The 12,882-nt window shown below is 40.2% G+C and overlaps 1 pseudogene; it reads right to left on the bottom strand.

Moving 5' to 3' along the window:
- Positions 1-1,951: 1,951 nt before the first annotated feature.
- On the bottom strand, positions 1,952-3,978 carry LOC118926154 (forkhead box protein K2-like; annotated as a pseudogene).
- Between the last annotated feature and the right edge of the window lie 8,904 nt (positions 3,979-12,882).

The following is a 12,882-nucleotide window of genomic DNA, read 5'->3' as shown; positions in this document are numbered from 1 at the left end:
ACTGGGCAGTTAATCGTCCAAATTTGTTAAAATTTTTAGCTATATCACATATATAACCATTTAGTCATTCATTCATTCCTATAAACATTTGTTGAGATTCTACTCTACAGTAGACACTAAACATACAGAGTGAGTGAGACACAGTTTCTGGCAACGAGTTGTTCATGGTCAAATTAATGCAGTGACTCTCCAAGTAGGATCTCTGGACAAGCAGCATGAGCATCACTGGAAGCTCGTGAGAAAAGCAGATTTTCTAGGCCCTTCCCAGACCTGCTGAGTCACACACACACTGGAGTGAATGAGGTCAAGGGATCTGTGTTTCAATAAGCCTTCCAGGTGCTTCTGGTGTTTCCTAAAGCTTGAGAACCACCAGTTGTGTGGAGAAACTAAACATTTTCAACTAATATCTTGCTTTATATCCAAATGATTGCAAAGTAAGAGGATACTTCCATTTAAGAGAGGTATAATTACATAAAACTTCAGAGGGTCCATAAATATTTCACCTTTAGGCTTACAGCCAACAAGTATAGGCCATGGACCAACTTCACAAGCTTGACTAAAATACTAATGGAAATTAAGAAAGTTTAATTAAAATATTACACATTCATGGATCTTGCTACATCTCTTTAGGGATCCTATTGTTTTATGAATATTAAAAGATAATCTTTAAAGATAGAATGGTATAAGATTGTTGAAGGAAGAGTTAGTATCATATTTATAGCAAAATCCGAAGTTTACCACAATGCTAGGCAGATAAATGTTTAATAAATGTCCAGCCGATTCATGGATTGAAATCTGAAAAAAAAATTTTCCACAACCTTTCCACTTATTTCTTCTTTTGCAAAATGGGGTAGGATCCTCTCTGATTTTTTCCAATCTGAGTATTTCATTACTCTATCTTTGGAAATCTGTGTTTATTAATAAAAGCTTTTTCTTACCCTCTCCATCTCTCACTCACATTAGTACATACAAGTATATACACATACATATAGATGCACATATAACCAATTACACTTTGTATATTTATTTACTCTCTTTATGGCTCATCTATTTTTATTTTTATTTTTTTACTTAGGAGACTTGTTTTACTTTGAATGGAAAACTATGTCAGGGACAAAGTCAACATAAAGAAACAAACAACAAAAAATAGCAAGAAAGAGAAACAGTTAAGTGCAGCCCTACTTTAGGCAGTTCTTTTCCTCAGGTAACATGCGGCTTCCCTCTCTCTGGCAGGCTGAAATGGAGGTGGATTAAGTTCATTAAGCAATTGCTGTAACTTGGAAAATCTGCAGATGTCATCAAGTAGCTCAGTCTGAACTTTAACAGGACAGACAAAAGTAAATCATTCCATAGTCTGAAAACAAACAACAAAACAAACAAAACTACATTGTTGCTTCTTTTCCGCAAGTGAAATCCACATGAAAGGTCCTGTGTGATCACAAAATTTCCAGAGTGGAAATGGAGTGGCCTGAAATGTCAAAGACTCCGTTATTTTGTAAAGAAAGAAAGTATACCTCAAAATATTCTGATTCCACATGTGTACAAGAAAATACTTTCTTGTCCACCAGCGCCAGGCCCGAGGGTCCCTGAGGGCTGTGGTGGTGGCTCCTACCCCGTTCCCTTGAGTTGGGCAATGTCCTCACTTGGAAGGAGAGTGAGTCTTCACTGGGAGTTAAAAGCTGAGCGCACGGAGGCACTGCCGGAACCAGGTGTTCGTGTGCTTCTGTTCAGGTGTGATTTCTGTCTTTAAATTATGTAGTGTTAAGGCCATATGGGTTTGTGTTTTCAGTGTTGAGGTGAAGTCCAATCACAGGGCTCTTTACTCACCGAGAGAATGCTCTCCGAGCATCAGTGAGAGGTAATGTCTCCTTTTGGCACCAGAAACTAACACTGAAGTAGAAAAACTTCCCCTCAGGGTGATGATGATGCCCTGCCTTCAGTTTTGACCTGTTCAGCTCCGGCTGCTCTGGTCACCGTTCTGGCGCTATGGGGGCAGGGAGGCCAACGCAGCAGCATGCGTTGCCAGCATGCGCAGAGGACTCGGCACTGCATTGCTCACCTGGCCGTGGATGGCAACATAGTGGGGACTGGCACCACGTGAATCCTGTTTTGCATCACAGTTTTTCTCGATAGCTGCTGCTGACCTAGAGGTGCCTGCTGTACTATGGTGGCCGTATGGACAGTGTGGTCTGTGGCATCTGAATGATCTGGCTGGTGGCACCTGGTGTGACATGGATAACTGCAGGGATAGGTTCTACTCCCACTTTTACTTCTATGTGATCGCCATTCCCTTGTGGCTCTGCCTTAGGAGGGGCCAGCATGGTCTCCCGGGCCACCACGACCTGCCCAGCGATGGTGTGCATATTCACTGGGACCAGTCTGGCCACGCTGGTGACGGAGACCGCCGGGATAGGTGGACATCGTGAACCGTCTTGCATGGCTGGCTTGATCGTCGGCGGCAGCTGCAACTGCACAGCAATTAAAATAGGCTGACTAGATAGGGGCGAGTGCCTTCTGGATGGTGGCGAGTTTGGGCTGTGAGGTTCCAGGGTCGGACTCCGGGGGGCTGGTGGGTCTTCCTTTGACAGGCTGTGAGGGGTCTGGGCGCCACTGGACGTGCAGAGAGCACTCTAGCTTGACTGGGAGAGAGGGTGCTTCTAGAAGACAGGGGTCCCAGAGGGGTTCTAAAGCAAGGCCAGCCCCTAGGCTGTCTTTTCCTAAAAGCCTGCTCTATTAGTTTGCTTTCAGAGGCAGAAACTATCCTCAGAACAAACTTTTGCCTGTTTATTCCTGGGAACATGGTATTTTGTTGAAATAATGATTGAGAGCGAGCGAGCCAATGGCGAATTTAATTCTGCCAACCCTTGTCTGCCGTCCTGTTAGAAGGGTTATTTTTAGTGATGCACATATAAATTCCATTTGGGGTGAAATGTATATCAGGAGCCATCGTAATTGCTTGTCCGAGTAATTGTGCATAGGAATAAGATGATTTTGAATCATCCTTTGGGCTATCTCTACCTGAAGCTTCCTGTTCATTTGCTGGCTGCGAGTTGTCGGCCATTAAATTGAGGTCGGATGGTATCACCTAGCCCATCTTGTACCCCAAGACCCTGTTCCCCTGGGGCTGGATGGGCAGGAGTTTGCAACAATGATGGTTCCCGTGGGGGAAAGCAGGGGACTAAAGAGGTGGGTCATGGTGTCTGGAATGTTGATAGTGCGGAGCCAGATGTGGGCCTGCACCGGTTTCCCCAGGGACTCAGGCGCCTCCTGCTTCTCCCTCTTCTCGCTGGACAGGGCAGTTAACGTTATCTTAATGTCTGCGCTTGGGAACCTGAATGTGCGTACGCGCAGCTGCTGCAGCGGCGGCGCCCAGAGCCTCTGGAACATGCCGTCCACGGACACGCCGTTCTTGCGGAGGCAGCGCGGGAGGGAGTCGCCACCTGTGTCGGGTGGGGGCTGCGCGCACAGCTCTGACGCCTCCCAGCCAAGGCAGCGGCCCTCCCGGGGCGTGAACATCTCCAGGTGGCGCCGAGAAGTGAAGCTCGAGTGGCCCTTGCTCACGTCCCCTGAACCCTGCGACGAGTTGCGCCCGACGGTCACCGCGCGCTTCTTCATCAGGTACTCGAACTCCTGGCCCTTGTGGCGCGCGGCGGCCCATCCGCCTGGTGGGGACCCGCTGCCCGCGCCCCCGCCCCCTGCGGGAGGTCCGCCTGCTGTCCGGAGCGCTGCGGCCACTGCCCTGAGCCTGCGGGCGCCCGGGCGCCTCCCTCCCCTGCCCCCACCTTTGCCCTGCGGGCGCCCGGGCCGCCTCCTTCCGCCGCTGCGTCTGGCCTGCGGGTCCCGGGCCGCCTTCCGACGCCGCGGAGCTAAGGGCATGCGATGCCGCAGCCCCGGGGAGCGACGCGGGGCGGCGAGGGTTCTCTGGCCTATGAAGCCGTGGTTCGATACAGTTCTATCTAAGCTTTTCTGGACAGTCATGGCCTTCCATCTTCGCCCACTCAGGCCTGCATGTGTGTTCTCCTAGGCCATTATCTATACCCGGAACTGCTTTTTCTTGAACACACCACAGGATACTTCGCCCTGTTAGCGCTCAGGGGCCCATCTGTTCTGTGAAGCATTCCAGTGACAATAACCGCCTACCACTTTGTACTGTATATACTTATCTTTTCCTTCCCTTCATCCTGTTGATCTTGCGTGTATTACTTAAGATGAGCACTTTTTGTTCTTTTCTTGTTTTTAAGTTACAACTGGTGACATGCTCTGTAAACTCACAAAAATAATATTTCACATAGGGACATCCAGTGTATGACGTAGAACCGTTTACAACAATGGGACACCAACATGAAGAGTGAATTGCATTGCAGGTAGGGTAATAGATTGGATCAGTGGTTTCCTATAATGCTAAGCTGTTCATGGTTCAGGTGTGAGCACTGTGGGACTAGTTACTTTATTATCTGCTACAGTTGAGAATTATAGCTCTAAAACAGTCACTCCAGAGTGAAGGTGATGATAGAAGTAGTGTGGTGGAGGCAGACTGGTAGAGTGAAAAACATTCACATAATCAGATCTGGGTTCAAATTCCACCACTGCTATTCACTTGTGTGATTCTAAGCAAACTAAACGATCTCTCTGAGTGTATTTTCTCAAATGCAAAGTTACAAAAACAATCTTCACATTTTAAGACTGCAATGCAGGTTACATGAAGTAATGAATATTTGGAAGGCCCTATCACAGGGCCTGACACAAGCCAGTTCAACATATGTCTGTATCTGCACTCCAAACCTCTACCAAGAAATAAAAACCTGCCTCCATGTCTTCCCATATGAGTTGTTCATGGAGCTCTTCATATCAACATGCTAACAAACTCATTCCACTCCTCTCTTCCCAACATACTGCTCCTGTATTCTATCACTGAATGAATGGCATTACTGCTCAGATACTGTACCAGATCAGAAACTCTCCTATTTCACACTCCACATAGCCCACCAAGAACTAAAAGCACATGTTTTTTACATCCAATATTCATACCTACAGTTAATTTCTTAATTAAGACTCAAAATACCTTGTTTCAATCTCATTGTAGTCTGATTCAGCCTCTAAATTCTCAGTCTGGGGTGTTCAATTCGTATTCCTTCCATGTTGCCAGGAAGATCTTTTAAAACAAAAATCCTGATCATGTTTCTCTCAAATCATGTAACTTTTTTTTTTATATAATTCAATTTTTTTTTTTGAAGCAAAACTCTCTGTAATTTCAAGAATAACTATCTTTCTCCATCTACCCTGAAACGTCTTGTCACTTTATACATTTCTCTACACAATCACCCTGGATAAATTACTTTTTGTGGCTATTTGGGTTCTACTAAAATTAGAGCTTAAGGTAAGGACTTGGCAGTAGGGAGTTTATTTCTGTGGTTATATAAGGAAGCAGGAGTGAGGAAACAGCAAGAGAGAGAGATAGGGTGTTTTTTGTTAGGCTATGTCATTGAAGTCCCTATGTTGGGTGATAGGGTTTCATTCCTAATGCTCCCAGAATTGCCGAAAGGACAGGAGGCTGAGTCATTCATCCACTGGTTGAAAAATGCCTTTGGGTGTAACACCCGAGCACTTCTGGACTATGTTCATGCAGGGACTAAGTGACTTCTAGAACCTCTTAGAAGTCCTTGAAGTGTGAAATGTTTGAGTGGGAAGCTTGCTCTAAGTCTGCACAGAACTCTGTATTGTAGCTGCAGCTGAAATGGGCCAGGGGAACAGGATATTGGTCAACAAAGAGATGGCTCCCCTGTGCTATGCTTTTGTGCCTTTGTGTGAATCATTCCAGTGTGCCCTTTAAAATGTCTTCATTGCTGCTTCTCCAAGTTCATGGAGTTAATTGGTTCTGATCCCTCAAGTTGCAGTTACAGAATCGGCTGTGCCTGGCTCTGCCAGGAGTTTTGCAGTTACAGAATCGGCTGTGCCTGGCTCTGCCAGGAGTTGTTCCCTGTTCATGAAGAGCATTATCTGAAGTCTTTCTTGTCCACATGCACAACATTCAGAGTGGCGCTATATATACTATGCCACGTATCACAGTAAATGACACCGCTTTACTTCTGCCTCTAAAGTAAAAGCACCTTGAGGGTGGGAAACGTATCTTGCTTGTCTTTGTTTCTATTTATAGTACAATGCCTGCATATTCTAGAACTGGAATCAATATTTGTTGAATAAATGAAAGTATGAACAAACAGAAGAAAATGAATCCCCCAGACCAATCTTTATGGAACATCATTTCTTATCATCTCACCTCTTATCAAAGATTTTCAGTAACTGTACCTGCTGACACATAATGACTAAATTCTTTAACTTGGCTTTCCAAGGTTTCTGTATAATGTAACACAAAACTAATTTTCTAATATGATTTCCCATTAACCCATTTATTAATTTTCTACTGCAGACACACTGCTCAATCACTATACAGCCTTCTAGATCTCCATCCTCATGCCTTTGGGCTCACTACCCCGTCTTTTTAAAAAAACATGTCTGACTTGCACATGTATTTTGAGGCCTACTTGATACTCTTTTTTTTTTCCTAAATAGGAAAAGAACATGGATAGACAGACAATGCAGACTTTGCCTACATATCAGTCGTTTCAAACACATCTGTTACTCTGGATAGTCAGAACTGCATATTGCAAAAGACAACAACCTTGTCCTGTCTGATGGGGCAGAGCAGATAGACATTCGCTCAAAACTTCAGCAGTGAAAAAGGAAGAATCATGTTGAAAAGTTCAAAGAAGGGAACATAAAGAGGGATTATCTAGCAAAGCAATTAGAGACTATCTCCTAGAATAATGAAACTGAATATAAAAATAATCAGAGAATATGTTTACCTTTGAAAAAATTTGACATAGTGGTAATGTTCCTATTCTGAAATTTACTTGCTTAATGCATTTATTTGGTTTTATGATGTTTTAATGAGGGAAAGTGAGATGTTGTTAAGTGATCTTAAATATAGCCAGTTATTGATTATGGCTATTGCATTTTATAAATTATTAATATTTAAAAGACAGGGACTTTTAATTTTGGAAGAACAAAAAACAAGTAGAGAGAGATTTTTTAAAAAAAAACTCCTTTAGAAGAAAACCAGGGTTAGAAATGGGTATAGATTTGTACTCTAATGCCTTTGTATACTCTCAATTTTTTATTACCTCTACTATGTATTATTTAATCAAAAATACTAAAATATTGAAAAACATTTTCCTTGATTTTCATCCCTTCAAGAAATGGAAGCATGCATATGGACATGATAATATTGCATCTTTTCTACTCTGTGTATCATTTAATATTTGGACCAATTACAAAATATGGAAATTATACATGTTTAAGTAGACATTGATTAAATCGATCAATGAAGCTGAACTAAGAGACTATGTTGAGTGATAGGAAAATCATTTGTTAATATTGAATTAATTGATCAGACAAACCTTTGTTTTAATGATATTTTATAAGTTTAATTATAATTCTGACTTTGCAGCACAATATGGTTTTCAGATTAATTCTCTGGGTTTACTTGTTTTTCTTTTTTTAATATGATGAACTAAAGCAGGAGATTTGCTTATCATGTGTTAGAAAAAGAAAAAAGAAAAGATTATAAAAAATCTCTCCCTCCCCAGACTTGGCTACCTTCCCTCTAATTCTTCCAACATTAATACAATGTTGCTGACTATGTTATGTTGTTACTAGGTTGTGTCAAATCAAGAGAATAATTGGACATTAAGATTCATCTCTGAATACATTAATTAGATGATTTCTTTATTTCTGTCTTAAGTTACTAATGATTTCCTCTCCATAACTAGGGAAACTCTAAGAACTCATTATCCTTTTGGGATTCTATAGCTACTTTTAGATGATTTTTGGTGGATGTGGTTGTTCTGGTAACAGTAGACTCTATATTAAGTTTCAAAAATAAAAATTTCAGAAAGAAAGGGTACTATTTCTATATAAAATGTGTGCCCTTCAGGGGATTATTTCTTTTCAGATGGAGTGTGTTCCACAACAATGGTACCTATGGAGAGACATGAGGACCCCATGAATAGTAATATGTTCATCAGGATGATCATGAAACATCACATTTTCTCTAAGTGCTGAGATTCTACAAATATATCCTCTACATGCAGAAGACATGCATCCTAATTCTCTTCAGCTCACAGTTTATGTGCCTTGCTACACTGCAAACTAACTCATTGTGAGCAGGTCTCAGTTATCCGTCTTTGTGTTCCTCATGCTTTGCCCAGTACCCAGTACGGGAGGCACTAAATGACTATCTGTCACCAGTTAATTAATAAAATCACTTAACTTTCCCTAATCTAGAGGTATTAAGCCAGAAATTATCTGAAGACCTTTCCTGTTATAACATTCTATCAACTTTAAGCAGGCTTCTTCCTTATTGGAAGCTTTTCAAAAAACATATTGAATAAAAACTTTTCAAAGAATTTATTGCATCATTATAGCTCAGATTGCTGTTATTTAATAACATCTCCTATAAAAAAATTTCACTTTGAGATGATAAACAATTAATAAGATGCTTTACATTCTTTAGTACATCAGTACATACAGATGAAACTCATCAAATCTTAATCCCATAGAATAAGGATGGGTGATGAGGTGAAGGGGTACCACCATGGAGTTCAGAGCTAATACGGGAGACGAACGCCAAAGACAAAGTCAGATCAACTGAGTGGGCTGGTTATTATCTGACTGTTTTTTTCTGCTACCTTTGGCCCATGTGCATTGGGGCCATCTTGTACTTGATGCAATGGATGTTGGCCCAGAAATCTGTAGTATAAATTGAATTTTTGTATCTTAGATCACAGCATTCAATAGATGATTATTGAACTATAGAATATACTGTGTTTCAGTCTATATGGGTAGAGCCAGATCTGGACCTTACACAGTTAGAATCTAGAGAGAGAAACACATAAGCATGTGGGTGATAACATGAGATAGCACCTCTGAGAGGAGGAAAAGCTACATTCCTCCTGGGATTGTCGTGGAATGAGGTGGGAAATTGTGCCTTTTGAAATTCCCTGGGGCTTAATAATAAAAGGAAGTAACTTACGAATACACTTCAAAGTTCTTTTGTTTTCAAACAACATACTGTGAAATTTACCTATAGTAAGTTTGAGTTTTCTGTATGCACACTTTTTTTTCTTCTACATAACGGGTTTTGCCAAAGAACTGAAAATCAAATGACTCTTTAAAATTTTTAACAGAAAGAAAACTTCTGTTGCTTTCATTTACTGTTGCCCATATAGAAATTTTTGTGCTCCTGAAAGATGCCAAATATACTTTCAATTAATATATAATCATTATTGGTAAAGGCAGCATAATAGATTTCTTTCAGTACCTCTGTTGAATTGACAAGCAGGGTCATTCTGCATTAAGGAGACAGAGTTGCTGCTTTTCTAGTAAGTTGCACTTTTACTGCAAAAAAGTTGCAATCTTAAAGGTGTTGTAGTGATTACTTAGCAAGTAGAAACAATTCTATCAGTTTGATGATAACATTCCTCCACTATTTTATTTACCTGCTTAGTTCAGGTAATGAAAGGAGAATGCTAAAATAATTCAAAACAAGTTCAAATTTGGCTACTGGATGAATTCTTTCCACATATGTTACTGACTACATACTATATTCTGGGCACTTGGGAGAGTCCTGAAGATAGAGATAAGGACCAAAACAAACTCAGCTCCTGCTCTAAGAATGGGGTTTAAGGTCTGTTGGAAATACATATGTTAATCAAGTAATCACATGATAAATGCATTGTGATGTATTTAGAAAATAATAATAGCTCTAGAAATAGAAAATAATAATAGAGTCACAAAGTGCAATTGAATGGTTTTAGGTGGGCATGTGTATATGTGGGTAGGGTTGTCATGTGATCATATTTGCATTTACTCTGTCTGCAATGTAATTGGTATTGGCAATAGTGGATGTGAGGAGATAGGTTAAAAAGTACAGAACAAAAAGATAGCAGTGCTAGTTTAAGCTGTATAACATAATGGCACTGATTATGGGGTAAGTAGATACTGACCCAACTACTATTTCAATGAAGGATTTAGAGAAATTTAAGCATTAATATTTATCAAGTACCTAAAATGTGTCAAATGCTCTTTCAGGTGCTAGGGACACAAAAATGAACATGTAAAAAAAAAATTCCCTTCCCTCAAGAAGCTCTTTATCTGCCATGATACAAGTATGACCACCATGCATTCATCTAAGAGAAGAAGAATATAAAGCAGCTTATGCTAGGTGATTCATAGTTACTATCATTTGACTTTGGTGTGTATTATCTAACTTTTACTCTTGGAGATTTTTTTAGAATCAGAAATAATTCATTTGAAAACTCTTGCAAAATATAAATATAAGGTGTTATTAATTTTCCATAGCTTCCTAATTATATCTAGCTTACACTAATATTTAAATAAATCTGTTTCCTGAGGACATAGACATTGGGGAGGTATCTTAGTTTGCTTAGGCTGATATAACAGAACTCCATGAACTGGTTGGCCGAGTGGCTTCAATAACAGACACTTGTTTCTCAGTTCTGGAGGCCAGCAAGCCCAAGGTCAGGATACCGGCAGATTCTGTTCTGGAGTGGGAGGATATTCCTGCCTTCCAGACTGTTGCATGTCTCGGAGTAGCAGAGAGCTCTGGTAACCCTGTCTCTTCTTATAAGGACACTTATCTCATCATGGGGGCTCCACCCCCATGACTTCTTCTAAACCTAATTCTCTCCCAAAGACCTCTATCTCCAACTATCATTAGTTTGGGGGTTAGGATTTAAATATATGAATTGTGGGGAAACACAAATATTCAGTCTATAACAGGAAGCCTTCAGAGTGTTCTAACCAGTGACAAAATAACTTACACTGGCATTTGCTCCTGGTAACAAAGGAGACAAACAAATTGTCTTTAGTGGTTGTCTTTAAAGCTTTTTTTAATGCAATTGAAATAAGGTTTTCAAGCCCTTAAATCTTTCTTTCTTAACTTTTCATTTTATAAAATTGTGAATATAAACAAAAGTAGAGAGAATACAAATGATAGTGATTCCCCTATTTCCATTACTACTTTCAACAATTACCAACATTTTAAGAATATGATTTCATCTTCCTCACTTTTTGTTTTTTGGTTTCACTATAGTACTTTTAAACAATTCCAGAAAACACATTGTTTCACCCATGAATAGTTTGGTATGTATTTCATCAGATAAAGCTTTTTTTAAAATAACATAACCACTCCTACTTTACTAATAATCAACTTAGCAAAATTAATACATTTTTCTCAATATCACCTATGTTCCACTTATGTTCAAATTCCCTCAGTTATTTCCAAGATGAATTTTTTTATCATTGGTTTCCTCAAATCAGGATTCAACAAGGTCCACATACTGCACTTGGTCGTTAGGTCTTTCTTTGTCTATTACAGTCTTCTTCCTCACTCCCCCTCTCCCTCCTCTTTTTTATTGGAAATACCAGTCATTTGTCCTGGGAAGTTTGAACATTCTTTGAGCCAACTGTAATCTGGTTCCTCTATCTCCTGTGTTTGCTGTAAATAGGTAATGAGATCTAGGTTTCATTAATGACTCAGCTAAAGCTTTTCTGAAAGCAGCCCTTGCAACTAGGACCCCAGGGCTGGTGCCCGTAGCTTATTTGGGAAGTGACTCCACAAGACAGGACCGAGGGAGTAGGGCAAGTGAGCCAGGAGAGAAGGAAAAGATAATTTAAGGTTGTATTATCAAGCTGCCAGCTATACACAGCAGGCTCTATTCAGAGAAGCTAAAAAGCTAAGAGAATACTTCTGAAACTTACCCCAGCTCCCCTTTCCCTGTGGTTGAAGGTTTTCCTGGAAGCTGTTGCTTGTTTACAGTGAGCAGGAACTATTCCTCAGAGCTGCAGCTGAGATAAGAGGTGGGCAGGGGGCTGAGATGTGAGCATGGGAGGGATCTGTTAGAATTAGTTTCAGGTTTTTCTTTTCTTTTCTTTTTTCAGGCTAGAACATTTTATAGATGGCTGTGTGGATTTCTTTTGTGTGAGGCATATCATGACTGGTGGTCTGGTTTTAAATGATTCTAAGCTTGCACAGTTGTGACAGCTTTTAAAGTTCACCAACAATTTTTCAATAATTTATATTCATTGATAATCATTGCCCATCATTTTTTTCAGGGATTCAAAATGGTGATTTTTCTAATAGCATCATTCTTTCTCTATTTACTTGGGATTCTTCTAAAAGACAGACTTTCTTTCATTAACTATTTAGTTGCCTCTAAGTAACTAAAGGCAGGATAAATTCTTGATACTTTTTCTTCCCTACTCAAAAATCAATTTAAAGGGTAATGAGTTAGTGCCCTGCCAATCTTCAGTGCAATCCATTAAATCTTACTTCTTTCTCTGACCAGTAGGGCAGCAGTTCCATGCTATTAAAAAATAAGTTATGGGATGGAGATTGTTTTTTGGTAATTTCGCATTATTAGCAAATTATCAGGCACTCATGCTTAGCATGGGGAGCACAGGCATCATAAGGTGAATAGATAACTTTACAATGGGCAGGAGATAGGAAGGCAAAAGTCATTTCTGTTGTAGCGCAAAATGAGGTGAAGCCAGCAATGGTCTCGGTATTGGCAAAAGTCACAAAGTGTTGCTTACATACAGTAAGTGTGAAACCCTAGATTTCCTCCATTCAGGTGTATTTTGGAGCTCCTCAAAATAGAAACTCAGACCCTTTTCAGTCTTGTTTTCCTAAGATGCTTTATAAAGAAATATTAAAGACTGTGAGTAATGGTGCCAAATTAAATTGCAAACTGACTGACTTCACAGTTAAGTAGGATGACCAACTCACCCCAGTCTGCCTGA

The sequence above is a fragment of the Manis pentadactyla genome, chromosome 8 (genome assembly GCF_030020395.1).
Source record: "Manis pentadactyla isolate mManPen7 chromosome 8, mManPen7.hap1, whole genome shotgun sequence".
In the NCBI taxonomy this organism is placed as follows: domain Eukaryota; kingdom Metazoa; phylum Chordata; class Mammalia; order Pholidota; family Manidae; genus Manis; species Manis pentadactyla.
The sequence above is the reverse complement of the archived record's forward strand: the minus strand, read 5'-3'. Positions and strand labels throughout refer to the sequence as shown.